The sequence below is a fragment of the Pantherophis guttatus genome, chromosome 6 (assembly GCF_059756535.1).
Source record: "Pantherophis guttatus breed Tessera chromosome 6, ASM5975653v1, whole genome shotgun sequence".
NCBI lineage: Eukaryota > Metazoa > Chordata > Lepidosauria > Squamata > Colubridae > Pantherophis > Pantherophis guttatus.
Genome location: NC_142068.1, coordinates 7,379,861 through 7,407,019, shown reverse-complemented (window position 1 = coordinate 7,407,019; position 27,159 = coordinate 7,379,861). Strand labels below are relative to the sequence as shown.

Sequence of the window (27,159 nt, the reverse complement as noted above, 5' to 3'; positions counted from 1 at the left end):
CATCGCATTCCCACAGGCCCATCCCTCCTCCTTTGCCTGCCGCCCAGCCTGTCTCTACCGCACACACCGGCTCTGGGGATGTGCCTCTCGGGCTCTTCCCACCACTCCATCCTTCTCCCCTCAACCTAGCAAGCCTGGACGCCTCATGGTCGGCTCCCGAGCCGGGCCGCTGGTCGCTCCCGGGCTCCATTCCGATGGAACCTGCAGGCAAAATGCAGCTGCCACACACTCCGCCCTGCAGGGCAGGCCGTCCACACTCTGGCCAAACAGAGAGCAAAGGCCAGCTGCCAACCAGACCTTGGTCACTGGCGCAGGCCGGCAGAAGAAGGGTGGAATTAAAACCCCGACTTAAGCGGTTTCTCTCTTTTTAGAGGACGTCTCAGTTCTTCTTGTCGGCTATAGGTTTTAGTTTTCGAAAACGTTCTTTCGCTTTCCGGAATTCATACACATAGACACGGGTAGAGGCAGCTACAGGTGCACGCACATATATAAACAGATAGCCCTTGAGCTGAAACCGTTAACCTAGCGACCTTGGAAATGCCCATGGGCACTGTAAAAAGGGCCGCATGACCGTTGTTCGCACCTATGACCGTTGCAGCATCCCCACGGCCGGGCGATCCAAATTCGAGGGTGGGCGACTGGCACGTCTTGATGAAAATTACACCGTCCCAGGGTCGTGCGATGCTCCTTCGTAATCTTCCCAGCGGGCGTCCGACAGGCAAAGCCAATGCGGCCAGCAGGCTCGCTTAACGACAGATGATTCACTTGGCCACGGCAGGGATTCTGGTCACCACTGTGGCAAAGATGCAATTCACTTCACAACCGCCTTGCTTGGAAAAGGGAAACTTAGGGCTGAATTGCGGTGGTAAGCCAAGGACTACCTGCCTGTCACAAAACTTAGCTTTCGAGCTTTGATTGATTGGGCGGCTATCGAGTATCTTGGGGAGGGGGGGACCCAGGCGGGGCCGGGGCTGGGGCAAGCAGGGTTGCCTTCCGTTGGCCAGGCTGCAAGCGGCACCAAAAGACTTAAAGTGGCAGCAAAAGCCTACAGCACCCGGTATTCCCAGGCGGTCTCCCATCCAAGTACTAACCAGGCCTGACCCTGCTTAGCTTCCGAGATCAGACGGGATCGGGCGCTTTCAGGGTAGTATGGCCGTAGATGGCACTCAAGCTGCTTGCCGCTGCCTTTAAGCAACCCGCAGCGCCCCCTGTTCAAGCCCTCGTAGGGAATCCGAGCCAGGGTCTCATCGCATTCCCACAGGCCCATCCCTCCTCCTTTGCCTGCCGCCCAGCCTGTCTCTACCGCACACACCGGCTCTGGGGATGTGCCTCTCGGGCTCTTCCCACCACTCCATCCTTCTCCCCTCAACCTAGCAAGCCTGGACGCCTCATGGTCGGCTCCCGAGCCGGGCCGCTGGTCGCTCCCGGGCTCCATTCCGATGGAACCTGCAGGCAAAATGCAGCTGCCACACACTCCGCCCTGCAGGGCAGGCCGTCCACACTCTGGCCAAACAGAGAGCAAAGGCCAGCTGCCAACCAGACCTTGGTCACTGGCGCAGGCCGGCAGAAGAAGGGTGGAATTAAAACCCCGACTTAAGCGGTTTCTCTCTTTTTAGAGGACGTCTCAGTTCTTCTTGTCGGCTATAGGTTTTAGTTTTCGAAAACGTTCTTTCGCTTTCCGGAATTCATACACATAGACACGGGTAGAGGCAGCTACAGGTGCACGCACATATATAAACAGATAGCCCTTGAGCTGAAACCGTTAACCTAGCGACCTTGGAAATGCCCATGGGCACTGTAAAAAGGGCCGCATGACCGTTGTTCGCACCTATGACCGTTGCAGCATCCCCACGGCCAGGCGATCCAAATTCAGGGGTGGGCGACTGGCACGTCTTGATGAAAATTACACCGTCCCAGGGTCGTGCGATGCTCCTTCGTAATCTTCCCAGCGGGCGTCCGACAGGCAAAGCCAATGCGGCCAGCAGGCTCGCTTAACGACAGATGATTCACTTGGCCACGGCAGGGATTCTGGTCACCACTGTGGCAAAGATGCAATTCACTTCACAACCGCCTTGCTTGGAAAAGGGAAACTTAGGGCTGAATTGCGGTGGTAAGCCAAGGACTACCTGCCTGTCACAAAACTTAGCTTTCGAGCTTTGATTGATTGGGCGGCTATCGAGTATCTTGGGGAGGGGGGGACCCAGGCGGGGCCGGGGCTGGGGCAAGCAGGGTTGCCTTCCGTTGGCCAGGCTGCAAGCGGCACCAAAAGACTTAAAGTGGCAGCAAAAGGGGGCAAAAGCCTACAGCACCCGGTATTCCCAGGCGGTCTCCCATCCAAGTACTAACCAGGCCTGACCCTGCTTAGCTTCCGAGATCGGGCGCTTTCAGGGTAGTATGGCCGTAGACGGCACTCAAGCTGCTTGCCGCTGCCTTTAAGCAACCCGCAGCGCCCCCTGTTCAAGCCCTCGTAGGGAATCCGAGCCAGGGTCTCATCGCATTCCCACAGGCCCATCCCTCCTCCTTTGCCTGCCGCCCAGCCTGTCTCTACCGCACACACCGGCTCTGGGGATGTGCCTCTCGGGCTCTTCCCACCACTCCATCCTTCTCCCCTCAACCTAGCAAGCCTGGACGCCTCATGGTCGGCTCCCGAGCCGGGCCGCTGGTCGCTCCCGGGCTCCATTCCGATGGAACCTGCAGGCAAAATGCAGCTGCCACACACTCCGCCCTGCAGGGCAGGCCGTCCACACTCTGGCCAAACAGAGAGCAAAGGCCAGCTGCCAACCAGACCTTGGTCACTGGCGCAGGCCGGCAGAAGAAGGGTGGAATTAAAACCCCGACTTAAGCGGTTTCTCTCTTTTTAGAGGACGTCTCAGTTCTTCTTGTCGGCTATAGGTTTTAGTTTTCGAAAACGTTCTTTCGCTTTCCGGAATTCATACACATAGACACGGGTAGAGGCAGCTACAGGTGCACGCACATATATAAACAGATAGCCCTTGAGCTGAAACCGTTAACCTAGCGACCTTGGAAATGCCCATGGGCACTGTAAAAAGGGCCGCATGACCGTTGTTCGCACCTATGACCGTTGCAGCATCCCCACGGCCAGGCGATCCAAATTCAGGGGTGGGCGACTGGCACGTCTTGATGAAAATTACACCGTCCCAGGGTCGTGCGATGCTCCTTCGTAATCTTCCCAGCGGGCGTCCGACAGGCAAAGCCAATGCGGCCAGCAGGCTCGCTTAACGACAGATGATTCACTTGGCCACGGCAGGGATTCTGGTCACCACTGTGGCAAAGATGCAATTCACTTCACAACCGCCTTGCTTGGAAAAGGGAAACTTAGGGCTGAATTGCGGTGGTAAGCCAAGGACTACCTGCCTGTCACAAAACTTAGCTTTCGAGCTTTGATTGATTGGGCGGCTATCGAGTATCTTGGGGAGGGGGGGACCCAGGCGGGGCCGGGGCTGGGGCAAGCAGGGTTGCCTTCCGTTGGCCAGGCTGCAAGCGGCACCAAAAGACTTAAAGTGGCAGCAAAAGGGGGCAAAAGCCTACAGCACCCGGTATTCCCAGGCGGTCTCCCATCCAAGTACTAACCAGGCCTGACCCTGCTTAGCTTCCGAGATCGGGCGCTTTCAGGGTAGTATGGCCGTAGACGGCACTCAAGCTGCTTGCCGCTGCCTTTAAGCAACCCGCAGCGCCCCCTGTTCAAGCCCTCGTAGGGAATCCGAGCCAGGGTCTCATCGCATTCCCACAGGCCCATCCCTCCTCCTTTGCCTGCCGCCCAGCCTGTCTCTACCGCACACACCGGCTCTGGGGATGTGCCTCTCGGGCTCTTCCCACCACTCCATCCTTCTCCCCTCAACCTAGCAAGCCTGGACGCCTCATGGTCGGCTCCCGAGCCGGGCCGCTGGTCGCTCCCGGGCTCCATTCCGATGGAACCTGCAGGCAAAATGCAGCTGCCACACACTCCGCCCTGCAGGGCAGGCCGTCCACACTCTGGCCAAACAGAGAGCAAAGGCCAGCTGCCAACCAGACCTTGGTCACTGGCGCAGGCCGGCAGAAGAAGGGTGGAATTAAAACCCCGACTTAAGCGGTTTCTCTCTTTTTAGAGGACGTCTCAGTTCTTCTTGTCGGCTATAGGTTTTAGTTTTCGAAAACGTTCTTTCGCTTTCCGGAATTCATACACATAGACACGGGTAGAGGCAGCTACAGGTGCACGCACATATATAAACAGATAGCCCTTGAGCTGAAACCGTTAACCTAGCGACCTTGGAAATGCCCATGGGCACTGTAAAAAGGGCCGCATGACCGTTGTTCGCACCTATGACCGTTGCAGCATCCCCACGGCCGGGCGATCCAAATTCGGGGGTGGGCGACTGGCACGTCTTGATGAAAATTACACCGTCCCAGGGTCGTGCGATGCTCCTTCGTAATCTTCCCAGCGGGCGTCCGACAGGCAAAGCCAATGCGGCCAGCAGGCTCGCTTAACGACAGATGATTCACTTGGCCACGGCAGGGATTCTGGTCACCACTGTGGCAAAGATGCAATTCACTTCACAACCGCCTTGCTTGGAAAAGGGAAACTTAGGGCTGAATTGCGGTGGTAAGCCAAGGACTACCTGCCTGTCACAAAACTTAGCTTTCGAGCTTTGATTGATTGGGCGGCTATCGAGTATCTTGGGGAGGGGGGGACCCAGGCGGGGCCGGGGCTGGGGCAAGCAGGGTTGCCTTCCGTTGGCCAGGCTGCAAGCGGCACCAAAAGACTTAAAGTGGCAGCAAAAGGGGGCAAAAGCCTACAGCACCCGGTATTCCCAGGCGGTCTCCCATCCAAGTACTAACCAGGCCTGACCCTGCTTAGCTTCCGAGATCAGACGGGATCGGGCGCTTTCAGGGTAGTATGGCCGTAGACGGCACTCAAGCTGCTTGCCGCTGCCTTTAAGCAACCCGCAGCGCCCCCTGTTCAAGCCCTCGTAGGGAATCCGAGCCAGGGTCTCATCGCATTCCCACAGGCCCATCCCTCCTCCTTTGCCTGCCGCCCAGCCTGTCTCTACCGCACACACCGGCTCTGGGGATGTGCCTCTCGGGCTCTTCCCACCACTCCATCCTTCTCCCCTCAACCTAGCAAGCCTGGACGCCTCATGGTCGGCTCCCGAGCCGGGCCGCTGGTCGCTCCCGGGCTCCATTCCGATGGAACCTGCAGGCAAAATGCAGCTGCCACACACTCCGCCCTGCAGGGCAGGCCGTCCACACTCTGGCCAAACAGAGAGCAAAGGCCAGCTGCCAACCAGACCTTGGTCACTGGCGCAGGCCGGCAGAAGAAGGGTGGAATTAAAACCCCGACTTAAGCGGTTTCTCTCTTTTTAGAGGACGTCTCAGTTCTTCTTGTCGGCTATAGGTTTTAGTTTTCGAAAAGTTCTTTCGCTTTCCGGAATTCATACACATAGACACGGGTAGAGGCAGCTACAGGTGCACGCACATATATAAACAGATAGCCCTTGAGCTGAAACCGTTAACCTAGCGACCTTGGAAATGCCCATGGGCACTGTAAAAAGGGCCGCATGACCGTTGTTCGCACCTATGACCGTTGCAGCATCCCCACGGCCAGGCGATCCAAATTCGGGGGTGGGCGACTGGCACGTCTTGATGAAAATTACACCGTCCCAGGGTCGTGCGATGCTCCTTCGTAATCTTCCCAGCGGGCGTCCGACAGGCAAAGCCAATGCGGCCAGCAGGCTCGCTTAACGACAGATGATTCACTTGGCCACGGCAGGGATTCTGGTCACCACTGTGGCAAAGATGCAATTCACTTCACAACCGCCTTGCTTGGAAAAGGGAAACTTAGGGCTGAATTGCGGTGGTAAGCCAAGGACTACCTGCCTGTCACAAAACTTAGCTTTCGAGCTTTGATTGATTGGGCGGCTATCGAGTATCTTGGGGAGGGGGGGACCCAGGCGGGGCCGGGGCTGGGGCAAGCAGGGTTGCCTTCCGTTGGCCAGGCTGCAAGCGGCACCAAAAGACTTAAAGTGGCAGCAAAAGCCTACAGCACCCGGTATTCCCAGGCGGTCTCCCATCCAAGTACTAACCAGGCCTGACCCTGCTTAGCTTCCGAGATCAGACGGGATCGGGCGCTTTCAGGGTAGTATGGCCGTAGACGGCACTCAAGCTGCTTGCCGCTGCCTTTAAGCAACCCGCAGCGCCCCCTGTTCAAGCCCTCGTAGGGAATCCGAGCCAGGGTCTCATCGCATTCCCACAGGCCCATCCCTCCTCCTTTGCCTGCCGCCCAGCCTGTCTCTACCGCACACACCGGCTCTGGGGATGTGCCTCTCGGGCTCTTCCCACCACTCCATCCTTCTCCCCTCAACCTAGCAAGCCTGGACGCCTCATGGTCGGCTCCCGAGCCGGGCCGCTGGTCACTCCCGGGCTCCATTCCGATGGAACCTGCAGGCAAAATGCAGCTGCCACACACTCCGCCCTGCAGGGCAGGCCGTCCACACTCTGGCCAAACAGAGAGCAAAGGCCAGCTGCCAACCAGACCTTGGTCACTGGCGCAGGCCGGCAGAAGAAGGGTGGAATTAAAACCCCGACTTAAGCGGTTTCTCTCTTTTTAGAGGACGTCTCAGTTCTTCTTGTCGGCTATAGGTTTTAGTTTTCGAAAACGTTCTTTCGCTTTCCGGAATTCATACACATAGACACGGGTAGAGGCAGCTACAGGTACACGCACATATATAAACAGATAGCCCTTGAGCTGAAACCGTTAACCTAGTGACCTTGGAAATGCCCATGGGCACTGTAAAAAGGGCCGCATGACCGTTGTTCGCACCTATGACCGTTGCAGCATCCCCACGGCCGGGCGATCCAAATTCGGGGGTGGGCGACTGGCACGTCTTGATGAAAATTACACCGTCCCAGGGTCGTGCGATGCTCCTTCGTAATCTTCCCAGCGGGCGTCCGACAGGCAAAGCCAATGCGGCCAGCAGGCTCGCTTAACGACAGATGATTCACTTGGCCACGGCAGGGATTCTGGTCACCACTGTGGCAAAGATGCAATTCACTTCACAACCGCCTTGCTTGGAAAAGGGAAACTTAGGGCTGAATTGCGGTGGTAAGCCAAGGACTACCTGCCTGTCACAAAACTTAGCTTTCGAGCTTTGATTGATTGGGCGGCTATCGAGTATCTTGGGGAGGGGGGGACCCAGGCGGGGCCGGGGCTGGGGCAAGCAGGGTTGCCTTCCGTTGGCCAGGCTGCAAGCGGCACCAAAAGACTTAAAGTGGCAGCAAAAGGGGGCAAAAGCCTACAGCACCCGGTATTCCCAGGCGGTCTCCCATCCAAGTACTAACCAGGCCTGACCCTGCTTAGCTTCCGAGATCAGACGGGATCGGGCGCTTTCAGGGTAGTATGGCCGTAGACGGCACTCAAGCTGCTTGCCGCTGCCTTTAAGCAACCCGCAGCGCCCCCTGTTCAAGCCCTCGTAGGGAATCCGAGCCAGGGTCTCATCGCATTCCCACAGGCCCATCCCTCCTCCTTTGCCTGCCGCCCAGCCTGTCTCTACCGCACACACCGGCTCTGGGGATGTGCCTCTCGGGCTCTTCCCACCACTCCATCCTTCTCCCCTCAACCTAGCAAGCCTGGACGCCTCATGGTCGGCTCCCGAGCCGGGCCGCTGGTCGCTCCCGGGCTCCATTCCGATGGAACCTGCAGGCAAAATGCAGCTGCCACACACTCCGCCCTGCAGGGCAGGCCGTCCACACTCTGGCCAAACAGAGAGCAAAGGCCAGCTGCCAACCAGACCTTGGTCACTGGCGCAGGCCGGCAGAAGAAGGGTGGAATTAAAACCCCGACTTAAGCGGTTTCTCTCTTTTTAGAGGACGTCTCAGTTCTTCTTGTCGGCTATAGGTTTTAGTTTTCGAAAACGTTCTTTCGCTTTCCGGAATTCATACACATAGACACGGGTAGAGGCAGCTACAGGTGCACGCACATATATAAACAGATAGCCCTTGAGCTGAAACCGTTAACCTAGCGACCTTGGAAATGCCCATGGGCACTGTAAAAAGGGCCGCATGACCGTTGTTCGCACCTATGACCGTTGCAGCATCCCCACGGCCAGGCGATCCAAATTCGGGGGTGGGCGACTGGCACGTCTTGATGAAAATTACACCGTCCCAGGGTCGTGCGATGCTCCTTCGTAATCTTCCCAGCGGGCGTCCGACAGGCAAAGCCAATGCGGCCAGCAGGCTCGCTTAACGACAGATGATTCACTTGGCCACGGCAGGGATTCTGGTCACCACTGTGGCAAAGATGCAATTCACTTCACAACCGCCTTGCTTGGAAAAGGGAAACTTAGGGCTGAATTGCGGTGGTAAGCCAAGGACTACCTGCCTGTCACAAAACTTAGCTTTCGAGCTTTGATTGATTGGGCGGCTATCGAGTATCTTGGGGAGGGGGGGACCCAGGCGGGGCCCGGGCTGGGGCAAGCAGGGTTGCCTTCCGTTGGCCAGGCTGCAAGCGGCACCAAAAGACTTAAAGTGGCAGCAAAAGGGGGCAAAAGCCTACAGCACCCGGTATTCCCAGGCGGTCTCCCATCCAAGTACTAACCAGGCCTGACCCTGCTTAGCTTCCGAGATCAGACGGGATCGGGCGCTTTCAGGGTAGTATGGCCGTAGACGGCACTCAAGCTGCTTGCCGCTGCCTTTAAGCAACCCGCAGCGCCCCCTGTTCAAGCCCTCGTAGGGAATCCGAGCCAGGGTCTCATCGCATTCCCACAGGCCCATCCCTCCTCCTTTGCCTGCCGCCCAGCCTGTCTCTACCGCACACACCGGCTCTGGGGATGTGCCTCTCGGGCTCTTCCCACCACTCCATCCTTCTCCCCTCAACCTAGCAAGCCTGGACGCCTCATGGTCGGCTCCCGAGCCGGGCCGCTGGTCGCTCCCGGGCTCCATTCCGATGGAACCTGCAGGCAAAATGCAGCTGCCACACACTCCGCCCTGCAGGGCAGGCCGTCCACACTCTGGCCAAACAGAGAGCAAAGGCCAGCTGCCAACCAGACCTTGGTCACTGGCGCAGGCCGGCAGAAGAAGGGTGGAATTAAAACCCCGACTTAAGCGGTTTCTCTCTTTTTAGAGGACGTCTCAGTTCTTCTTGTCGGCTATAGGTTTTAGTTTTCGAAAACGTTCTTTCGCTTTCCGGAATTCATACACATAGACACGGGTAGAGGCAGCTACAGGTGCACGCACATATATAAACAGATAGCCCTTGAGCTGAAACCGTTAACCTAGCGACCTTGGAAATGCCCATGGGCACTGTAAAAAGGGCCGCATGACCGTTGTTCGCACCTATGACCGTTGCAGCATCCCCACGGCCAGGCGATCCAAATTCGGGGGTGGGCGACTGGCACGTCTTGATGAAAATTACACCGTCCCAGGGTCGTGCGATGCTCCTTCGTAATCTTCCCAGCGGGCGTCCGACAGGCAAAGCCAATGCGGCCAGCAGGCTCGCTTAACGACAGATGATTCACTTGGCCACGGCAGGGATTCTGGTCACCACTGTGGCAAAGATGCAATTCACTTCACAACCGCCTTGCTTGGAAAAGGGAAACTTAGGGCTGAATTGCGGTGGTAAGCCAAGGACTACCTGCCTGTCACAAAACTTAGCTTTCGAGCTTTGATTGATTGGGCGGCTATCGAGTATCTTGGGGAGGGGGGGACCCAGGCGGGGCCGGGGCTGGGGCAAGCAGGGTTGCCTTCCGTTGGCCAGGCTGCAAGCGGCACCAAAAGACTTAAAGTGGCAGCAAAAGCCTACAGCACCCGGTATTCCCAGGCGGTCTCCCATCCAAGTACTAACCAGGCCTGACCCTGCTTAGCTTCCGAGATCAGACGGGATCGGGCGCTTTCAGGGTAGTATGGCTGTAGACGGCACTCAAGCTGCTTGCCGCTGCCTTTAAGCAACCCGCAGCGCCCCCTGTTCAAGCCCTCGTAGGGAATCCGAGCCAGGGTCTCATCGCATTCCCACAGGCCCATCCCTCCTCCTTTGCCTGCTGCCCAGCCTGTCTCTACCGCACACACCGGCTCTGGGGATGTGCCTCTCGGGCTCTTCCCACCACTCCATCCTTCTCCCCTCAACCTAGCAAGCCTGGACGCCTCATGGTCGGCTCCCGAGCCGGGCCGCTGGTCGCTCCCGGGCTCCATTCCGATGGAACCTGCAGGCAAAATGCAGCTGCCACACACTCCGCCCTGCAGGGCAGGCCGTCCACACTCTGGCCAAACAGAGAGCAAAGGCCAGCTGCCAACCAGACCTTGGTCACTGGCGCAGGCCGGCAGAAGAAGGGTGGAATTAAAACCCCGACTTAAGCGGTTTCTCTCTTTTTAGAGGACGTCTCAGTTCTTCTTGTCGGCTATAGGTTTTAGTTTTCGAAAACGTTCTTTCGCTTTCCGGAATTCATACACATAGACACGGGTAGAGGCAGCTACAGGTGCACGCACATATATAAACAGATAGCCCTTGAGCTGAAACCGTTAACCTAGCGACCTTGGAAATGCCCATGGGCACTGTAAAAAGGGCCGCATGACCGTTGTTCGCACCTATGACCGTTGCAGCATCCCCACGGCCAGGCGATCCAAATTCGGGGGTGGGCGACTGGCACGTCTTGATGAAAATTACACCGTCCCAGGGTCGTGCGATGCTCCTTCGTAATCTTCCCAGCGGGCGTCCAACAGGCAAAGCCAATGCGGTCAGCAGGCTCGCTTAACGACAGATGATTCACTTGGCCACGGCAGGGATTCTGGTCACCACTGTGGCAAAGATGCAATTCACTTCACAACCGCCTTGTTTGGAAAAGGGAAACTTAGGGCTGAATTGCGGTGGTAAGCCAAGGACTACCTGCCTGTCACAAAACTTAGCTTTCGAGCTTTGATTGATTGGGCGGCTATCGAGTATCTTGGGGAGGGGGGGACCCAGGCGGGGCCGGGGCTGGGGCAAGCAGGGTTGCCTTCCGTTGGCCAGGCTGCAAGCGGCACCAAAAGACTTAAAGTGGCAGCAAAAGGGGGCAAAAGCCTACAGCACCCGGTATTCCCAGGCGGTCTCCCATCCAAGTACTAACCAGGCCTGACCCTGCTTAGCTTCCGAGATCAGACGGGATCGGGCGCTTTCAGGGTAGTATGGCCGTAGACGGCACTCAAGCTGCTTGCCGCTGCCTTTAAGCAACCCGCAGCGCCCCCTGTTCAAGCCCTCGTAGGGAATCCGAGCCAGGGTCTCATCGCATTCCCACAGGCCCATCCCTCCTCCTTTGCCTGCCGCCCAGCCTGTCTCTACCGCACACACCGGCTCTGGGGATGTGCCTCTCGGGCTCTTCCCACCACTCCATCCTTCTCCCCTCAACCTAGCAAGCCTGGACGCCTCATGGTCGGCTCCCGAGCCGGGCCGCTGGTCGCTCCCGGGCTCCATTCCGATGGAACCTGCAGGCAAAATGCAGCTGCCACACACTCCGCCCTGCAGGGCAGGCCGTCCACACTCTGGCCAAACAGAGAGCAAAGGCCAGCTGCCAACCAGACCTTGGTCACTGGCGCAGGCCGGCAGAAGAAGGGTGGAATTAAAACCCCGACTTAAGCGGTTTCTCTCTTTTTAGAGGACGTCTCAGTTCTTCTTGTCGGCTATAGGTTTTAGTTTTCGAAAACGTTCTTTCGCTTTCCGGAATTCATACACATAGACACGGGTAGAGGCAGCTACAGGTGCACACACATATATAAACAGATAGCCCTTGAGCTGAAACCGTTAACCTAGCGACCTTGGAAATGCCCATGGGCACTGTAAAAAGGGCCGCATGACCGTTGTTCGCACCTATGACCGTTGCAGCATCCCCACGGCCAGGCGATCCAAATTCGGGGGTGGGCGACTGGCACGTCTTGATGAAAATTACACCGTCCCAGGGTCGTGCGATGCTCCTTCGTAATCTTCCCAGCGGGCGTCCGACAGGCAAAGCCAATGCGGCCAGCAGGCTCGCTTAACGACAGATGATTCACTTGGCCACGGCAGGGATTCTGGTCACCACTGTGGCAAAGATGCAATTCACTTCACAACCGCCTTGCTTGGAAAAGGGAAATTTAGGGCTGAATTGCGGTGGTAAGCCAAGGACTACCTGCCTGTCACAAAACTTAGCTTTCGAGCTTTGATTGATTGGGCGGCTATCGAGTATCTTGGGGAGGGGGGGACCCAGGCGGGGCCGGGGCTGGGGCAAGCAGGGTTGCCTTCCGTTGGCCAGGCTGCAAGCGGCACCAAAAGACTTAAAGTGGCAGCAAAAGGGGGCAAAAGCCTACAGCACCCGGTATTCCCAGGCGGTCTCCCATCCAAGTACTAACCAGGCCTGACCCTGCTTAGCTTCCGAGATCAGACGGGATCGGGCGCTTTCAGGGTAGTATGGCCGTAGACGGCACTCAAGCTGCTTGCCGCTGCCTTTAAGCAACCCGCAGCGCCCCCTGTTCAAGCCCTCGTAGGGAATCCGAGCCAGGGTCTCATCGCATTCCCACAGGCCCATCCCTCCTCCTTTGCCTGCCGCCCAGCCTGTCTCTACCGCACACACCGGCTCTGGGGATGTGCCTCTCGGGCTCTTCCCACCACTCCATCCTTCTCCCCTCAACCTAGCAAGCCTGGACGCCTCATGGTCGGCTCCCGAGCCGGGCCGCTGGTCGCTCCCGGGCTCCATTCCGATGGAACCTGCAGGCAAAATGCAGCTGCCACACACTCCGCCCTGCAGGGCAGGCCGTCCACACTCTGGCCAAACAGAGAGCAAAGGCCAGCTGCCAACCAGACCTTGGTCACTGGCGCAGGCCGGCAGAAGAAGGGTGGAATTAAAACCCCGACTTAAGCGGTTTCTCTCTTTTTAGAGGACGTCTCAGTTCTTCTTGTCGGCTATAGGTTTTAGTTTTCGAAAACGTTCTTTCGCTTTCCGGAATTCATACACATAGACACGGGTAGAGGCAGCTACAGGTGCACGCACATATATAAACAGATAGCCCTTGAGCTGAAACCGTTAACCTAGCGACCTTGGAAATGCCCATGGGCACTGTAAAAAGGGCCGCATGACCGTTGTTCGCACCTATGACCGTTGCAGCATCCCCACGGCCAGGCGATCCAAATTCGGGGGTGGGCGACTGGCACGTCTTGATGAAAATTACACCGTCCCAGGGTCGTGCGATGCTCCTTCGTAATCTTCCCAGCGGGCGTCCGACAGGCAAAGCCAATGCGGCCAGCAGGCTCGCTTAACGACAGATGATTCACTTGGCCACGGCAGGGATTCTGGTCACCACTGTGGCAAAGATGCAATTCACTTCACAACCGCCTTGCTTGGAAAAGGGAAACTTAGGGCTGAATTGCGGTGGTAAGCCAAGGACTACCTGCCTGTCACAAAACTTAGCTTTCGAGCTTTGATTGATTGGGCGGCTATCGAGTATCTTGGGGAGGGGGGGACCCAGGCGGGGCCGGGGCTGGGGCAAGCAGGGTTGCCTTCCGTTGGCCAGGCTGCAAGCGGCACCAAAAGACTTAAAGTGGCAGCAAAAGCCTACAGCACCCGGTATTCCCAGGCGGTCTCCCATCCAAGTACTAACCAGGCCTGACCCTGCTTAGCTTCCGAGATCAGACGGGATCGGGCGCTTTCAGGGTAGTATGGCTGTAGACGGCACTCAAGCTGCTTGCCGCTGCCTTTAAGCAACCCGCAGCGCCCCCTGTTCAAGCCCTCGTAGGGAATCCGAGCCAGGGTCTCATCGCATTCCCACAGGCCCATCCCTCCTCCTTTGCCTGCTGCCCAGCCTGTCTCTACCGCACACACCGGCTCTGGGGATGTGCCTCTCGGGCTCTTCCCACCACTCCATCCTTCTCCCCTCAACCTAGCAAGCCTGGACGCCTCATGGTCGGCTCCCGAGCCGGGCCGCTGGTCGCTCCCGGGCTCCATTCCGATGGAACCTGCAGGCAAAATGCAGCTGCCACACACTCCGCCCTGCAGGGCAGGCCGTCCACACTCTGGCCAAACAGAGAGCAAAGGCCAGCTGCCAACCAGACCTTGGTCACTGGCGCAGGCCGGCAGAAGAAGGGTGGAATTAAAACCCCGACTTAAGCGGTTTCTCTCTTTTTAGAGGACGTCTCAGTTCTTCTTGTCGGCTATAGGTTTTAGTTTTCGAAAACGTTCTTTCGCTTTCCGGAATTCATACACATAGACACGGGTAGAGGCAGCTACAGGTGCACGCACATATATAAACAGATAGCCCTTGAGCTGAAACCGTTAACCTAGCGACCTTGGAAATGCCCATGGGCACTGTAAAAAGGGCCGCATGACCGTTGTTCGCACCTATGACCGTTGCAGCATCCCCACGGCCAGGCGATCCAAATTCGGGGGTGGGCGACTGGCACGTCTTGATGAAAATTACACCGTCCCAGGGTCGTGCGATGCTCCTTCGTAATCTTCCCAGCGGGCGTCCAACAGGCAAAGCCAATGCGGTCAGCAGGCTCGCTTAACGACAGATGATTCACTTGGCCACGGCAGGGATTCTGGTCACCACTGTGGCAAAGATGCAATTCACTTCACAACCGCCTTGTTTGGAAAAGGGAAACTTAGGGCTGAATTGCGGTGGTAAGCCAAGGACTACCTGCCTGTCACAAAACTTAGCTTTCGAGCTTTGATTGATTGGGCGGCTATCGAGTATCTTGGGGAGGGGGGGACCCAGGCGGGGCCGGGGCTGGGGCAAGCAGGGTTGCCTTCCGTTGGCCAGGCTGCAAGCGGCACCAAAAGACTTAAAGTGGCAGCAAAAGGGGGCAAAAGCCTACAGCACACGGTATTCCCAGGCGGTCTCCCATCCAAGTACTAACCAGGCCTGACCCTGCTTAGCTTCCGAGATCAGACGGGATCGGGCGCTTTCAGGGTAGTATGGCCGTAGACGGCACTCAAGCTGCTTGCCGCTGCCTTTAAGCAACCCGCAGCGCCCCCTGTTCAAGCCCTCGTAGGGAATCCGAGCCAGGGTCTCATCGCATTCCCACAGGCCCATCCCTCCTCCTTTGCCTGCCGCCCAGCCTGTCTCTACCGCACACACCGGCTCTAGGGATGTGCCTCTCGGGCTCTTCCCACCACTCCATCCTTCTCCCCTCAACCTAGCAAGCCTGGACGCCTCATGGTCGGCTCCCGAGCCGGGCCGCTGGTCGCTCCCGGGCTCCATTCCGATGGAACCTGCAGGCAAAATGCAGCTGCCACACACTCCGCCCTGCAGGGCAGGCCGTCCACACTCTGGCCAAACAGAGAGCAAAGGCCAGCTGCCAACCAGACCTTGGTCACTGGCGCAGGCCGGCAGAAGAAGGGTGGAATTAAAACCCCGACTTAAGCGGTTTCTCTCTTTTTAGAGGACGTCTCAGTTCTTCTTGTCGGCTATAGGTTTTAGTTTTCGAAAACGTTCTTTCGCTTTCCGGACTTCATACACATAGACACGGGTAGAGGCAGCTACAGGTGCACGCACATATATAAACAGATAGCCCTTGAGCTGAAACCGTTAACCTAGCGACCTTGGAAATGCCCATGGGCACTGTAAAAAGGGCCGCATGACCGTTGTTCGCACCTATGACCGTTGCAGCATCCCCACGGCCAGGCGATCCAAATTCAGGGGTGGGCGACTGGCACGTCTTGATGAAAATTACACCGTCCCAGGGTCGTGCGATGCTCCTTCGTAATCTTCCCAGCGGGCGTCCGACAGGCAAAGCCAATGCGGCCAGCAGGCTCGCTTAACGACAGATGATTCACTTGGCCACGGCAGGGATTCTGGTCACCACTGTGGCAAAGATGCAATTCACTTCACAACCGCCTTGCTTGGAAAAGGGAAACTTAGGGCTGAATTGCGGTGGTAAGCCAAGGACTACCTGCCTGTCACAAAACTTAGCTTTCGAGCTTTGATTGATTGGGCGGCTATCGAGTATCTTGGGGAGGGGGGGACCCAGGCGGGGCCGGGGCTGGGGCAAGCAGGGTTGCCTTCCGTTGGCCAGGCTGCAAGCGGCACCAAAAGACTTAAAGTGGCAGCAAAAGCCTACAGCACCCGGTATTCCCAGGCGGTCTCCCATCCAAGTACTAACCAGGCCTGACCCTGCTTAGCTTCCGAGATCAGACGGGATCGGGCGCTTTCAGGGTAGTATGGCCGTAGACGGCACTCAAGCTGCTTGCCGCTGCCTTTAAGCAACCCGCAGCGCCCCCTGTTCAAGCCCTCGTAGGGAATCCGAGCCAGGGTCTCATCGCATTCCCACAGGCCCATCCCTCCTCCTTTGCCTGCCGCCCAGCCTGTCTCTACCGCACACACCGGCTCTGGGGATGTGCCTCTCGGGCTCTTCCCACCACTCCATCCTTCTCCCCTCAACCTAGCAAGCCTGGACGCCTCATGGTCGGCTCCCGAGCCGGGCCGCTGGTCGCTCCCGGGCTCCATTCCGATGGAACCTGCAGGCAAAATGCAGCTGCCACACACTCCGCCCTGCAGGGCAGGCCGTCCACACTCTGGCCAAACAGAGAGCAAAGGCCAGCTGCCAACCAGACCTTGGTCACTGGCGCAGGCCGGCAGAAGAAGGGTGGAATTAAAACCCCGACTTAAGCGGTTTCTCTCTTTTTAGAGGACGTCTCAGTTCTTCTTGTCGGCTATAGGTTTTAGTTTTCGAAAACGTTCTTTCGCTTTCCGGAATTCATACACATAGACACGGGTAGAGGCAGCTACAGGTGCACGCACATATATAAACAGATAGCCCTTGAGCTGAAACCGTTAACCTAGCGACCTTGGAAATGCCCATGGGCACTGTAAAAAGGGCCGCATGACCGTTGTTCGCACCTATGACCGTTGCAGCATCCCCACGGCCGGGCGATCCAAATTCGAGGGTGGGCGACTGGCACGTCTTGATGAAAATTACACCGTCCCAGGGTCGTGCGATGCTCCTTCGTAATCTTCCCAGCGGGCGTCCGACAGGCAAAGCCAATGCGGCCAGCAGGCTCGCTTAACGACAGATGATTCACTTGGCCACGGCAGGGATTCTGGTCACCACTGTGGCAAAGATGCAATTCACTTCACAACCGCCTTGCTTGGAAAAGGGAAACTTAGGGCTGAATTGCGGTGGTAAGCCAAGGACTACCTGCCTGTCACAAAACTTAGCTTTCGAGCTTTGATTGATTGGGCGGCTATCGAGTATCTTGGGGAGGGGGGGACCCAGGCGGGGCCGGGGCTGGGGCAAGCAGGGTTGCCTTCCGTTGGCCAGGCTGCAAGCGGCACCAAAAGACTTAAAGTGGCAGCAAAAGGGGGCAAAAGCCTACAGCACCCGGTATTCCCAGGCGGTCTCCCATCCAAGTACTAACCAGGCCTGACCCTGCTTAGCTTCCGAGATCAGACGGGATCGGGCGCTTTCAGGGTAGTATGGCCGTAGACGGCACTCAAGCTGCTTGCCGCTGCCTTTAAGCAACCCGCAGCGCCCCCTGTTCAAGCCCTCGTAGGGAATCCGAGCCAGGGTCTCATCGCATTCCCACAGGCCCATCCCTCCTCCTTTGCCTGCCGCCCAGCCTGTCTCTACCGCACACACCGGCTCTGGGGATGTGCCTCTCGGGCTCTTCCCACCACTCCATCCTTCTCCCCTCAACCTAGCAAGCCTGGACGCCTCATGGTCGGCTCCCGAGCCGGGCCGCTGGTCGCTCCCGGGCTCCATTCCGATGGAACCTGCAGGCAAAATGCAGCTGCCACACACTCCGCCCTGCAGGGCAGGCCGTCCACACTCTGGCCAAACAGAGAGCAAAGGCCAGCTGCCAACCAGACCTTGGTCACTGGCGCAGGCCGGCAGAAGAAGGGTGGAATTAAAACCCCGACTTAAGCGGTTTCTCTCTTTTTAGAGGACGTCTCAGTTCTTCTTGTCGGCTATAGGTTTTAGTTTTCGAAAACGTTCTTTCGCTTTCCGGAATTCATACACATAGACACGGGTAGAGGCAGCTACAGGTGCACGCACATATATAAACAGATAGCCCTTGAGCTGAAACCGTTAACCTAGCGACCTTGGAAATGCCCATGGGCACTGTAAAAAGGGCCGCATGACCGTTGTTCGCACCTATGACCGTTGCAGCATCCCCACGGCCGGGCGATCCAAATTCGGGGGTGGGCGACTGGCACGTCTTGATGAAAATTACACCGTCCCAGGGTCGTGCGATGCTCCTTCGTAATCTTCCCAGCGGGCGTCCGACAGGCAAAGCCAATGCGGCCAGCAGGCTCGCTTAACGACAGATGATTCACTTGGCCACGGCAGGGATTCTGGTCACCACTGTGGCAAAGATGCAATTCACTTCACAACCGCCTTGCTTGGAAAAGGGAAACTTAGGGCTGAATTGCGGTGGTAAGCCAAGGACTACCTGCCTGTCACAAAACTTAGCTTTCGAGCTTTGATTGATTGGGCGGCTATCGAGTATCTTGGGGAGGGGGGGACCCAGGCGGGGCCGGGGCTGGGGCAAGCAGGGTTGCCTTCCGTTGGCCAGGCTGCAAGCGGCACCAAAAGACTTAAAGTGGCAGCAAAAGGGGGCAAAAGCCTACAGCACCCGGTATTCCCAGGCGGTCTCCCATCCAAGTACTAACCAGGCCTGACCCTGCTTAGCTTCCGAGATCAGACGGGATCGGGCGCTTTCAGGGTAGTATGGCCGTAGACGGCACTCAAGCTGCTTGCCGCTGCCTTTAAGCAACCCGCAGCGCCCCCTGTTCAAGCCCTCGTAGGGAATCCAAGCCAGGGTCTCATCGCATTCCCACAGGCCCATCCCTCCTCCTTTGCCTGCCGCCCAGCCTGTCTCTACCGCACACACCGGCTCTGGGGATGTGCCTCTCGGGCTCTTCCCACCACTCCATTCTTCTCCCCTCAACCTAGCAAGCCTGGACGCCTCATGGTCGGCTCCCGAGCCGGGCCGCTGGTCGCTCCCGGGCTCCATTCCGATGGAACCTGCAGGCAAAATGCAGCTGCCACACACTCCGCCCTGCAGGGCAGGCCGTCCACACTCTGGCCAAACAGAGAGCAAAGGCCAGCTGCCAACCAGACCTTGGTCACTGGCGCAGGCCGGCAGAAGAAGGGTGGAATTAAAACCCCGACTTAAGCGGTTTCTCTCTTTTCAGAGGACGTCTCAGTTCTTCTTGTCGGCTATAGGTTTTAGTTTTCGAAAACGTTCTTTCGCTTTCCGGAATTCATACACATAGACACGGGTAGAGGCAGCTACAGGTGCACGCACATATATAAACAGATAGCCCTTGAGCTGAAACCGTTAACCTAGCGACCTTGGAAATGCCCATGGGCACTGTAAAAAGGGCCGCATGACCGTTGTTCGCACCTATGACCGTTGCAGCATCCCCACGGCCAGGCGATCCAAATTCGGGGGTGGGCGACTGGCACGTCTTGATGAAAATTACACCGTCCCAGGGTCGTGCGATGCTCCTTCGTAATCTTCCCAGCGGGCGTCCGACAGGCAAAGCCAATGCGGCCAGCAGGCTCGCTTAACGACAGATGATTCACTTGGCCACGGCAGGGATTCTGGTCACCACTGTGGCAAAGATGCAATTCACTTCACAACCGCCTTGCTTGGAAAAGGGAAACTTAGGGCTGAATTGCGGTGGTAAGCCAAGGACTACCTGCCTGTCACAAAACTTAGCTTTCGAGCTTTGATTGATTGGGCGGCTATCGAGTATCTTGGGGAGGGGGGGACCCAGGCGGGGCCGGGGCTGGGGCAAGCAGGGTTGCCTTCCGTTGGCCAGGCTGCAAGCGGCACCAAAAGACTTAAAGTGGCAGCAAAAGGGGGCAAAAGCCTACAGCACCCGGTATTCCCAGGCGGTCTCCCATCCAAGTACTAACCAGGCCTGACCCTGCTTAGCTTCCGAGATCAGACGGGATCGGGCGCTTTCAGGGTAGTATGGCCGTAGACGGCACTCAAGCTGCTTGCCGCTGCCTTTAAGCAACCCGCAGCGCCCCCTGTTCAAGCCCTCGTAGGGAATCCGAGCCAGGGTCTCATCGCATTCCCACAGGCCCATCCCTCCTCCTTTGCCTGCCGCCCAGCCTGTCTCTACCGCACACACCGGCTCTGGGGATGTGCCTCTCGGGCTCTTCCCACCACTCCATCCTTCTCCCCTCAACCTAGCAAGCCTGGACGCCTCATGGTCGGCTCCCGAGCCGGGCCGCTGGTCGCTCCCGGGCTCCATTCCGATGGAACCTGCAGGCAAAATGCAGCTGCCACACACTCCGCCCTGCAGGGCAGGCCGTCCACACTCTGGCCAAACAGAGAGCAAAGGCCAGCTGCCAACCAGACCTTGGTCACTGGCGCAGGCCGGCAGAAGAAGGGTGGAATTAAAACCCCGACTTAAGCGGTTTCTCTCTTTTTAGAGGACGTCTCAGTTCTTCTTGTCGGCTATAGGTTTTAGTTTTCGAAAACGTTCTTTCGCTTTCCGGAATTCATACACATAGACACGGGTAGAGGCAGCTACAGGTGCACGCACATATATAAACAGATAGCCCTTGAGCTGAAACCGTTAACCTAGCGACCTTGGAAATGCCCATGGGCACTGTAAAAAGGGCCGCATGACCGTTGTTCGCACCTATGACCGTTGCAGCATCCCCACGGCCGGGCGATCCAAATTCGAGGGTGGGCGACTGGCACGTCTTGATGAAAATTACACCGTCCCAGGGTCGTGCGATGCTCCTTCGTAATCTTCCCAGCGGGCGTCCGACAGGCAAAGCCAATGCGGCCAGCAGGCTCGCTTAACGACAGATGATTCACTTGGCCACAGCAGGGATTCTGGTCACCACTGTGGCAAAGATGCAATTCACTTCACAACCGCCTTGCTTGGAAAAGGGAAACTTAGGGCTGAATTGCGGTGGTAAGCCAAGGACTACCTGCCTGTCACAAAACTTAGCTTTCGAGCTTTGATTGATTGGGCGGCTATCGAGTATCTTGGGGAGGGGGGGACCCAGGCGGGGCCGGGGCTGGGGCAAGCAGGGTTGCCTTCCGTTGGCCAGGCTGCAAGCGGCACCAAAAGACTTAAAGTGGCAGCAAAAGGGGGCAAAAGCCTACAGCACCCGGTATTCCCAGGCGGTCTCCCATCCAAGTACTAACCAGGCCTGACCCTGCTTAGCTTCCGAGATCAGACGGGATCGGGCGCTTTCAGGGTAGTATGGCCGTAGACGGCACTCAAGCTGCTTGCCGCTGCCTTTAAGCAACCCGCAGCGCCCCCTGTTCAAGCCGTCGTAGGGAATCCGAGCCAGGGTCTCATCGCATTCCCACAGGCCCATCCCTCCTCCTTTGCCTGCCGCCCAGCCTGTCTCTACCGCACACACCGGCTCTGGGGATGTGCCTCTCGGGCTCTTCCCACCACTCCATCCTTCTCCCCTCAACCTAGCAAGCCTGGACGCCTCATGGTCGGCTCCCGAGCCGGGCCGCTGGTCGCTCCCGGGCTCCATTCCGATGGAACCTGCAGGCAAAATGCAGCTGCCACACACTCCGCCCTGCAGGGCAGGCCGTCCACACTCTGGCCAAACAGAGAGCAAAGGCCAGCTGCCAACCAGACCTTGGTCACTGGCGCAGGCCGGCAGAAGAAGGGTGGAATTAAAACCCCGACTTAAGCGGTTTCTCTCTTTTTAGAGGACGTCTCAGTTCTTCTTGTCGGCTATAGGTTTTAGTTTTCGAAAACGTTCTTTCGCTTTCCGGAATTCATACACATAGACACGGGTAGAGGCAGCTACAGGTGCACGCACATATATAAACAGATAGCCCTTGAGCTGAAACCGTTAACCTAGCGACCTTGGAAATGCCCATGGGCACTGTAAAAAGGGCCGCATGACCGTTGTTCGCACCTATGACCGTTGCAGCATCCCCACGGCCAGGCGATCCAAATTCGGGGGTGGGCGACTGGCACGTCTTGATGAAAATTACACCGTCCCAGGGTCGTGCGATGCTCCTTCGTAATCTTCCCAGCGGGCGTCCGACAGGCAAAGCCAATGCGGCCAGCAGGCTCGCTTAACGACAGATGATTCACTTGGCCACGGCAGGGATTCTGGTCACCACTGTGGCAAAGATGCAATTCACTTCACAACCGCCTTGCTTGGAAAAGGGAAACTTAGGGCTGAATTGCGGTGGTAAGCCAAGGACTACCTGCCTGTCACAAAACTTAGCTTTCGAGCTTTGATTGATTGGGCGGCTATCGAGTATCTTGGGGAGGGGGGGACCCAGGCGGGGCCGGGGCTGGGGCAAGCAGGGTTGCCTTCCGTTGGCCAGGCTGCAAGCGGCACCAAAAGACTTAAAGTGGCAGCAAAAGGGGGCAAAAGCCTACAGCACCCGGTATTCCCAGGCGGTCTCCCATCCAAGTACTAACCAGGCCTGACCCTGCTTAGCTTCCGAGATCAGACGGGATCGGGCGCTTTCAGGGTAGTATGGCCGTAGACAGCACTCAAGCTGCTTGCCGCTGCCTTTAAGCAACCCGCAGCGCCCCCTGTTCAAGCCCTCGTAGGGAATCCGAGCCAGGGTCTCATCGCATTCCCACAGGCCCATCCCTCCTCCTTTGCCTGCCGCCCAGCCTGTCTCTACCGCACACACCGGCTCTGGGGATGTGCCTCTCGGGCTCTTCCCACCACTCCATCCTTCTCCCCTCAACCTAGCAAGCCTGGACGCCTCATGGTCGGCTCCCGAGCCGGGCCGCTGGTCGCTCCCGGGCTCCATTCCGATGGAACCTGCAGGCAAAATGCAGCTGCCACACACTCCGCCCTGCAGGGCAGGCCGTCCACACTCTGGCCAAACAGAGAGCAAAGGCCAGCTGCCAACCAGACCTTGGTCACTGGCGCAGGCCGGCAGAAGAAGGGTGGAATTAAAACCCCGACTTAAGCGGTTTCTCTCTTTTTAGAGGACGTCTCAGTTCTTCTTGTCGGCTATAGGTTTTAGTTTTCGAAAACGTTCTTTCGCTTTCCGGAATTCATACACATAGACACGGGTAGAGGCAGCTACAGGTGCACGCACATATATAAACAGATAGCCCTTGAGCTGAAACCGTTAACCTAGCGACCTTGGAAATGCCCATGGGCACTGTAAAAAGGGCCGCATGACCGTTGTTCGCACCTATGACCGTTGCAGCATCCCCACGGCCAGGCGATCCAAATTCGGGGGTGGGCGACTGGCACGTCTTGATGAAAATTACACCGTCCCAGGGTCGTGCGATGCTCCTTCGTAATCTTCCCAGCGGGCGTCCGACAGGCAAAGCCAATGCGGCCAGCAGGCTCGCTTAACGACAGATGATTCACTTGGCCACGGCAGGGATTCTGGTCACCACTGTGGTAAAGATGCAATTCACTTCACAACCGCCTTGCTTGGAAAAGGGAAACTTAGGGCTGAATTGCGGTGGTAAGCCAAGGACTACCTGCCTGTCACAAAACTTAGCTTTCGAGCTTTGATTGATTGGGCGGCTATCGAGTATCTTGGGGAGGGGGGGACCCAGGCGGGGCCGGGGCTGGGGCAAGCAGGGTTGCCTTCCGTTGGCCAGGCTGCAAGCGGCACCAAAAGACTTAAAGTGGCAGCAAAAGGGGGCAAAAGCCTACAGCACCCGGTATTCCCAGGCGGTCTCCCATCCAAGTACTAACCAGGCCTGACCCTGCTTAGCTTCCGAGATCAGACGGGATCGGGCGCTTTCAGGGTAGTATGGCCGTAGACGGCACTCAAGCTGCTTGCCGCTGCCTTTAAGCAACCCGCAGCGCCCCCTGTTCAAGCCCTCGTAGGGAATCCGAGCCAGGGTCTCATCGCATTCCCACAGGCCCATCCCTCCTCCTTTGCCTGCCGCCCAGCCTGTCTCTACCGCACACACCGGCTCTGGGGATGTGCCTCTCGGGCTCTTCCCACCACTCCATCCTTCTCCCCTCAACCTAGCAAGCCTGGACGCCTCATGGTCGGCTCCCGAGCCGGGCCGCTGGTCGCTCCCGGGCTCCATTCCGATGGAACCTGCAGGCAAAATGCAGCTGCCACACACTCCGCCCTGCAGGGCAGGCCGTCCACACTCTGGCCAAACAGAGAGCAAAGGCCAGCTGCCAACCAGACCTTGGTCACTGGCGCAGGCCGGCAGAAGAAGGGTGGAATTAAAACCCCGACTTAAGCGGTTTCTCTCTTTTTAGAGGACGTCTCAGTTCTTCTTGTCGGCTATAGGTTTTAGTTTTCGAAAACGTTCTTTCGCTTTCCGGAATTCATACACATAGACACGGGTAGAGGCAGCTACAGGTGCACGCACATATATAAACAGATAGCCCTTGAGCTGAAACCGTTAACCTAGCGACCTTGGAAATGCCCATGGGCACTGTAAAAAGGGCCGCATGACCGTTGTTCGCACCTATGACCGTTGCAGCATCCCCACGGCCGGGCGATCCAAATTCGAGGGTGGGCGACTGGCACGTCTTGATGAAAATTACACCGTCCCAGGGTCGTGCGATGCTCCTTCGTAATCTTCCCAGTGGGCGTCCGACAGGCAAAGCCAATGCGGCCAGCAGGCTCGCTTAACGACAGATGATTCACTTGGCCACGGCAGGGATTCTGGTCACCACTGTGGCAAAGATGCAATTCACTTCACAACCGCCTTGCTTGGAAAAGGGAAACTTAGGGCTGAATTGCGGTGGTAAGCCAAGGACTACCTGCCTGTCACAAAACTTAGCTTTCGAGCTTTGATTGATTGGGCGGCTATCGAGTATCTTGGGGAGGGGGGGACCCAGGCGGGGCCGGGGCTGGGGCAAGCAGGGTTGCCTTCCGTTGGCCAGGCTGCAAGCGGCACCAAAAGACTTAAAGTGGCAGCAAAAGGGGGCAAAAGCCTACAGCACCCGGTATTCCCAGGCGGTCTCCCATCCAAGTACTAACCAGGCCTGACCCTGCTTAGCTTCCGAGATCAGACGGGATCGGGCGCTTTCAGGGTAGTATGGCCGTAGACGGCACTCAAGCTGCTTGCCGCTGCCTTTAAGCAACCCGCAGCGCCCCCTGTTCAAGCCCTCGTAGGGAATCCGAGCCAGGGTCTCATCGCATTCCCACAGGCCCATCCCTCCTCCTTTGCCTGCCGCCCAGCCTGTCTCTACCGCACACACCGGCTCTGGGGATGTGCCTCTCGGGCTCTTCCCACCACTCCATCCTTCTCCCCTCAACCTAGCAAGCCTGGACGCCTCATGGTCGGCTCCCGAGCCGGGCCGCTGGTCGCTCCCGGGCTCCATTCCGATGGAACCTGCAGGCAAAATGCAGCTGCCACACACTCCGCCCTGCAGGGCAGGCCGTCCACACTCTGGCCAAACAGAGAGCAAAGGCCAGCTGCCAACCAGACCTTGGTCACTGGCGCAGGCCGGCAGAAGAAGGGTGGAATTAAAACCCCGACTTAAGCGGTTTCTCTCTTTTTAGAGGACGTCTCAGTTCTTCTTGTCGGCTATAGGTTTTAGTTTTCGAAAACGTTCTTTCGCTTTCCGGAATTCATACACATAGACACGGGTAGAGGCAGCTACAGGTGCACGCACATATATAAACAGATAGCCCTTGAGCTGAAACCGTTAACCTAGCGACCTTGGAAATGCCCATGGGCACTGTAAAAAGGGCCGCATGACCGTTGTTCGCACCTATGACCGTTGCAGCATCCCCACGGCCGGGCGATCCAAATTCGGGGGTGGGCGACTGGCACGTCTTGATGAAAATTACACCGTCCCAGGGTCGTGCGATGCTCCTTCGTAATCTTCCCAGCGGGCGTCCGACAGGCAAAGCCAATGCGGCCAGCAGGCTCGCTTAACGACAGATGATTCACTTGGCCACGGCAGGGATTCTGGTCACCACTGTGGCAAAGATGCAATTCACTTCACAACCGCCTTGCTTGGAAAAGGGAAACTTAGGGCTGAATTGCGGTGGTAAGCCAAGGACTACCTGCCTGTCACAAAACTTAGCTTTCGAGCTTTGATTGATTGGGCGGCTATCGAGTATCTTGGGGAGGGGGGGACCCAGGCGGGGCCGGGGCTGGGGCAAGCAGGGTTGCCTTCCGTTGGCCAGGCTGCAAGCGGCACCAAAAGACTTAAAGTGGCAGCAAAAGGGGGCAAAAGCCTACAGCACCCGGTATTCCCAGGCGGTCTCCCATCCAAGTACTAACCAGGCCTGACCCTGCTTAGCTTCCGAGATCAGACGGGATCGGGCGCTTTCAGGGTAGTATGGCCGTAGACGGCACTCAAGCTGCTTGCCGCTGCCTTTAAGCAACCCGCAGCGCCCCCTGTTCAAGCCCTCGTAGGGAATCCGAGCCAGGGTCTCATCGCATTCCCACAGGCCCATCCCTCCTCCTTTGCCTGCCGCCCAGCCTGTCTCTACCGCACACACCGGCTCTGGGGATGTGCCTCTCGGGCTCTTCCCACCACTCCATCCTTCTCCCCTCAACCTAGCAAGCCTGGACGCCTCATGGTCGGCTCCCGAGCCGGGCCGCTGGTCGCTCCCGGGCTCCATTCCGATGGAACCTGCAGGCAAAATGCAGCTGCCACACACTCCGCCCTGCAGGGCAGGCCGTCCACACTCTGGCCAAACAGAGAGCAAAGGCCAGCTGCCAACCAGACCTTGGTCACTGGCGCAGGCCGGCAGAAGAAGGGTGGAATTAAAACCCCGACTTAAGCGGTTTCTCTCTTTTTAGAGGACGTCTCAGTTCTTCTTGTCGGCTATAGGTTTTAGTTTTCGAAAACGTTCTTTCGCTTTCCGGAATTCATACACATAGACACGGGTAGAGGCAGCTACAGGTGCACGCACATATATAAACAGATAGCCCTTGAGCTGAAACCGTTAACCTAGCGACCTTGGAAATGCCCATGGGCACTGTAAAAAGGGCCGCATGACCGTTGTTCGCACCTATGACCGTTGCAGCATCCCCACGGCCAGGCGATCCAAATTCGGGGGTGGGCGACTGGCACGTCTTGATGAAAATTACACCGTCCCAGGGTCGTGCGATGCTCCTTCGTAATCTTCCCAGCGGGCGTCCGACAGGCAAAGCCAATGCGGCCAGCAGGCTCGCTTAACGACAGATGATTCACTTGGCCACGGCAGGGATTCTGGTCACCACTGTGGCAAAGATGCAATTCACTTCACAACCGCCTTGCTTGGAAAAGGGAAACTTAGGGCTGAATTGCGGTGGTAAGCCAAG

General features: G+C 57.5%; 1 protein-coding gene, 19 non-coding genes and 2 pseudogenes across 21 annotated transcripts in view; all 22 read right to left on the bottom strand.

Moving 5' to 3' along the window:
• VWA5B2 (von Willebrand factor A domain containing 5B2) overlaps positions 1 to 27,159 on the bottom strand; it is a 115,581-nt gene that overhangs the window by 69,315 nt on the left and 19,107 nt on the right. The window lies entirely within an intron of this gene.
• LOC148113027 (5S ribosomal RNA) lies at positions 1,043 to 1,161 on the bottom strand. The gene has a single exon (XR_015728706.1). It is a non-coding gene; the product is annotated as a 5S ribosomal RNA (ribosomal RNA).
• Positions 2,298 to 2,406, bottom strand: LOC148113026 (5S ribosomal RNA; annotated as a pseudogene).
• On the bottom strand, positions 3,543 to 3,651 carry LOC148113025 (5S ribosomal RNA; annotated as a pseudogene).
• LOC148113024 (5S ribosomal RNA) lies at positions 4,788 to 4,906 on the bottom strand. Its single transcript, XR_015728697.1, has one exon. It is a non-coding gene; the product is annotated as a 5S ribosomal RNA (ribosomal RNA).
• LOC148113023 (5S ribosomal RNA) lies at positions 6,032 to 6,150 on the bottom strand. Its single transcript, XR_015728696.1, has one exon. It is a non-coding gene; the product is annotated as a 5S ribosomal RNA (ribosomal RNA).
• Positions 7,287 to 7,405, bottom strand: LOC148113022 (5S ribosomal RNA). The gene has a single exon (XR_015728695.1). It is a non-coding gene; the product is annotated as a 5S ribosomal RNA (ribosomal RNA).
• On the bottom strand, positions 8,542 to 8,660 carry LOC148113021 (5S ribosomal RNA). The gene has a single exon (XR_015728694.1). It is a non-coding gene; the product is annotated as a 5S ribosomal RNA (ribosomal RNA).
• Positions 9,787 to 9,905, bottom strand: LOC148113020 (5S ribosomal RNA). The gene has a single exon (XR_015728703.1). It is a non-coding gene; the product is annotated as a 5S ribosomal RNA (ribosomal RNA).
• On the bottom strand, positions 11,042 to 11,160 carry LOC148113019 (5S ribosomal RNA). Its single transcript, XR_015728693.1, has one exon. It is a non-coding gene; the product is annotated as a 5S ribosomal RNA (ribosomal RNA).
• LOC148113018 (5S ribosomal RNA) lies at positions 12,297 to 12,415 on the bottom strand. The gene has a single exon (XR_015728692.1). It is a non-coding gene; the product is annotated as a 5S ribosomal RNA (ribosomal RNA).
• LOC148113017 (5S ribosomal RNA) lies at positions 13,542 to 13,660 on the bottom strand. Its single transcript, XR_015728702.1, has one exon. It is a non-coding gene; the product is annotated as a 5S ribosomal RNA (ribosomal RNA).
• LOC148113016 (5S ribosomal RNA) lies at positions 14,797 to 14,915 on the bottom strand. Its single transcript, XR_015728707.1, has one exon. It is a non-coding gene; the product is annotated as a 5S ribosomal RNA (ribosomal RNA).
• Positions 16,042 to 16,160, bottom strand: LOC148113015 (5S ribosomal RNA). The gene has a single exon (XR_015728691.1). It is a non-coding gene; the product is annotated as a 5S ribosomal RNA (ribosomal RNA).
• Positions 17,297 to 17,415, bottom strand: LOC148113014 (5S ribosomal RNA). Its single transcript, XR_015728690.1, has one exon. It is a non-coding gene; the product is annotated as a 5S ribosomal RNA (ribosomal RNA).
• Positions 18,552 to 18,670, bottom strand: LOC148113013 (5S ribosomal RNA). The gene has a single exon (XR_015728689.1). It is a non-coding gene; the product is annotated as a 5S ribosomal RNA (ribosomal RNA).
• LOC148113012 (5S ribosomal RNA) lies at positions 19,807 to 19,925 on the bottom strand. The gene has a single exon (XR_015728688.1). It is a non-coding gene; the product is annotated as a 5S ribosomal RNA (ribosomal RNA).
• On the bottom strand, positions 21,062 to 21,180 carry LOC148113011 (5S ribosomal RNA). The gene has a single exon (XR_015728687.1). It is a non-coding gene; the product is annotated as a 5S ribosomal RNA (ribosomal RNA).
• LOC148113010 (5S ribosomal RNA) lies at positions 22,317 to 22,435 on the bottom strand. The gene has a single exon (XR_015728686.1). It is a non-coding gene; the product is annotated as a 5S ribosomal RNA (ribosomal RNA).
• Positions 23,572 to 23,690, bottom strand: LOC148113009 (5S ribosomal RNA). The gene has a single exon (XR_015728685.1). It is a non-coding gene; the product is annotated as a 5S ribosomal RNA (ribosomal RNA).
• Positions 24,827 to 24,945, bottom strand: LOC148113008 (5S ribosomal RNA). Its single transcript, XR_015728684.1, has one exon. It is a non-coding gene; the product is annotated as a 5S ribosomal RNA (ribosomal RNA).
• On the bottom strand, positions 26,082 to 26,200 carry LOC148113007 (5S ribosomal RNA). The gene has a single exon (XR_015728683.1). It is a non-coding gene; the product is annotated as a 5S ribosomal RNA (ribosomal RNA).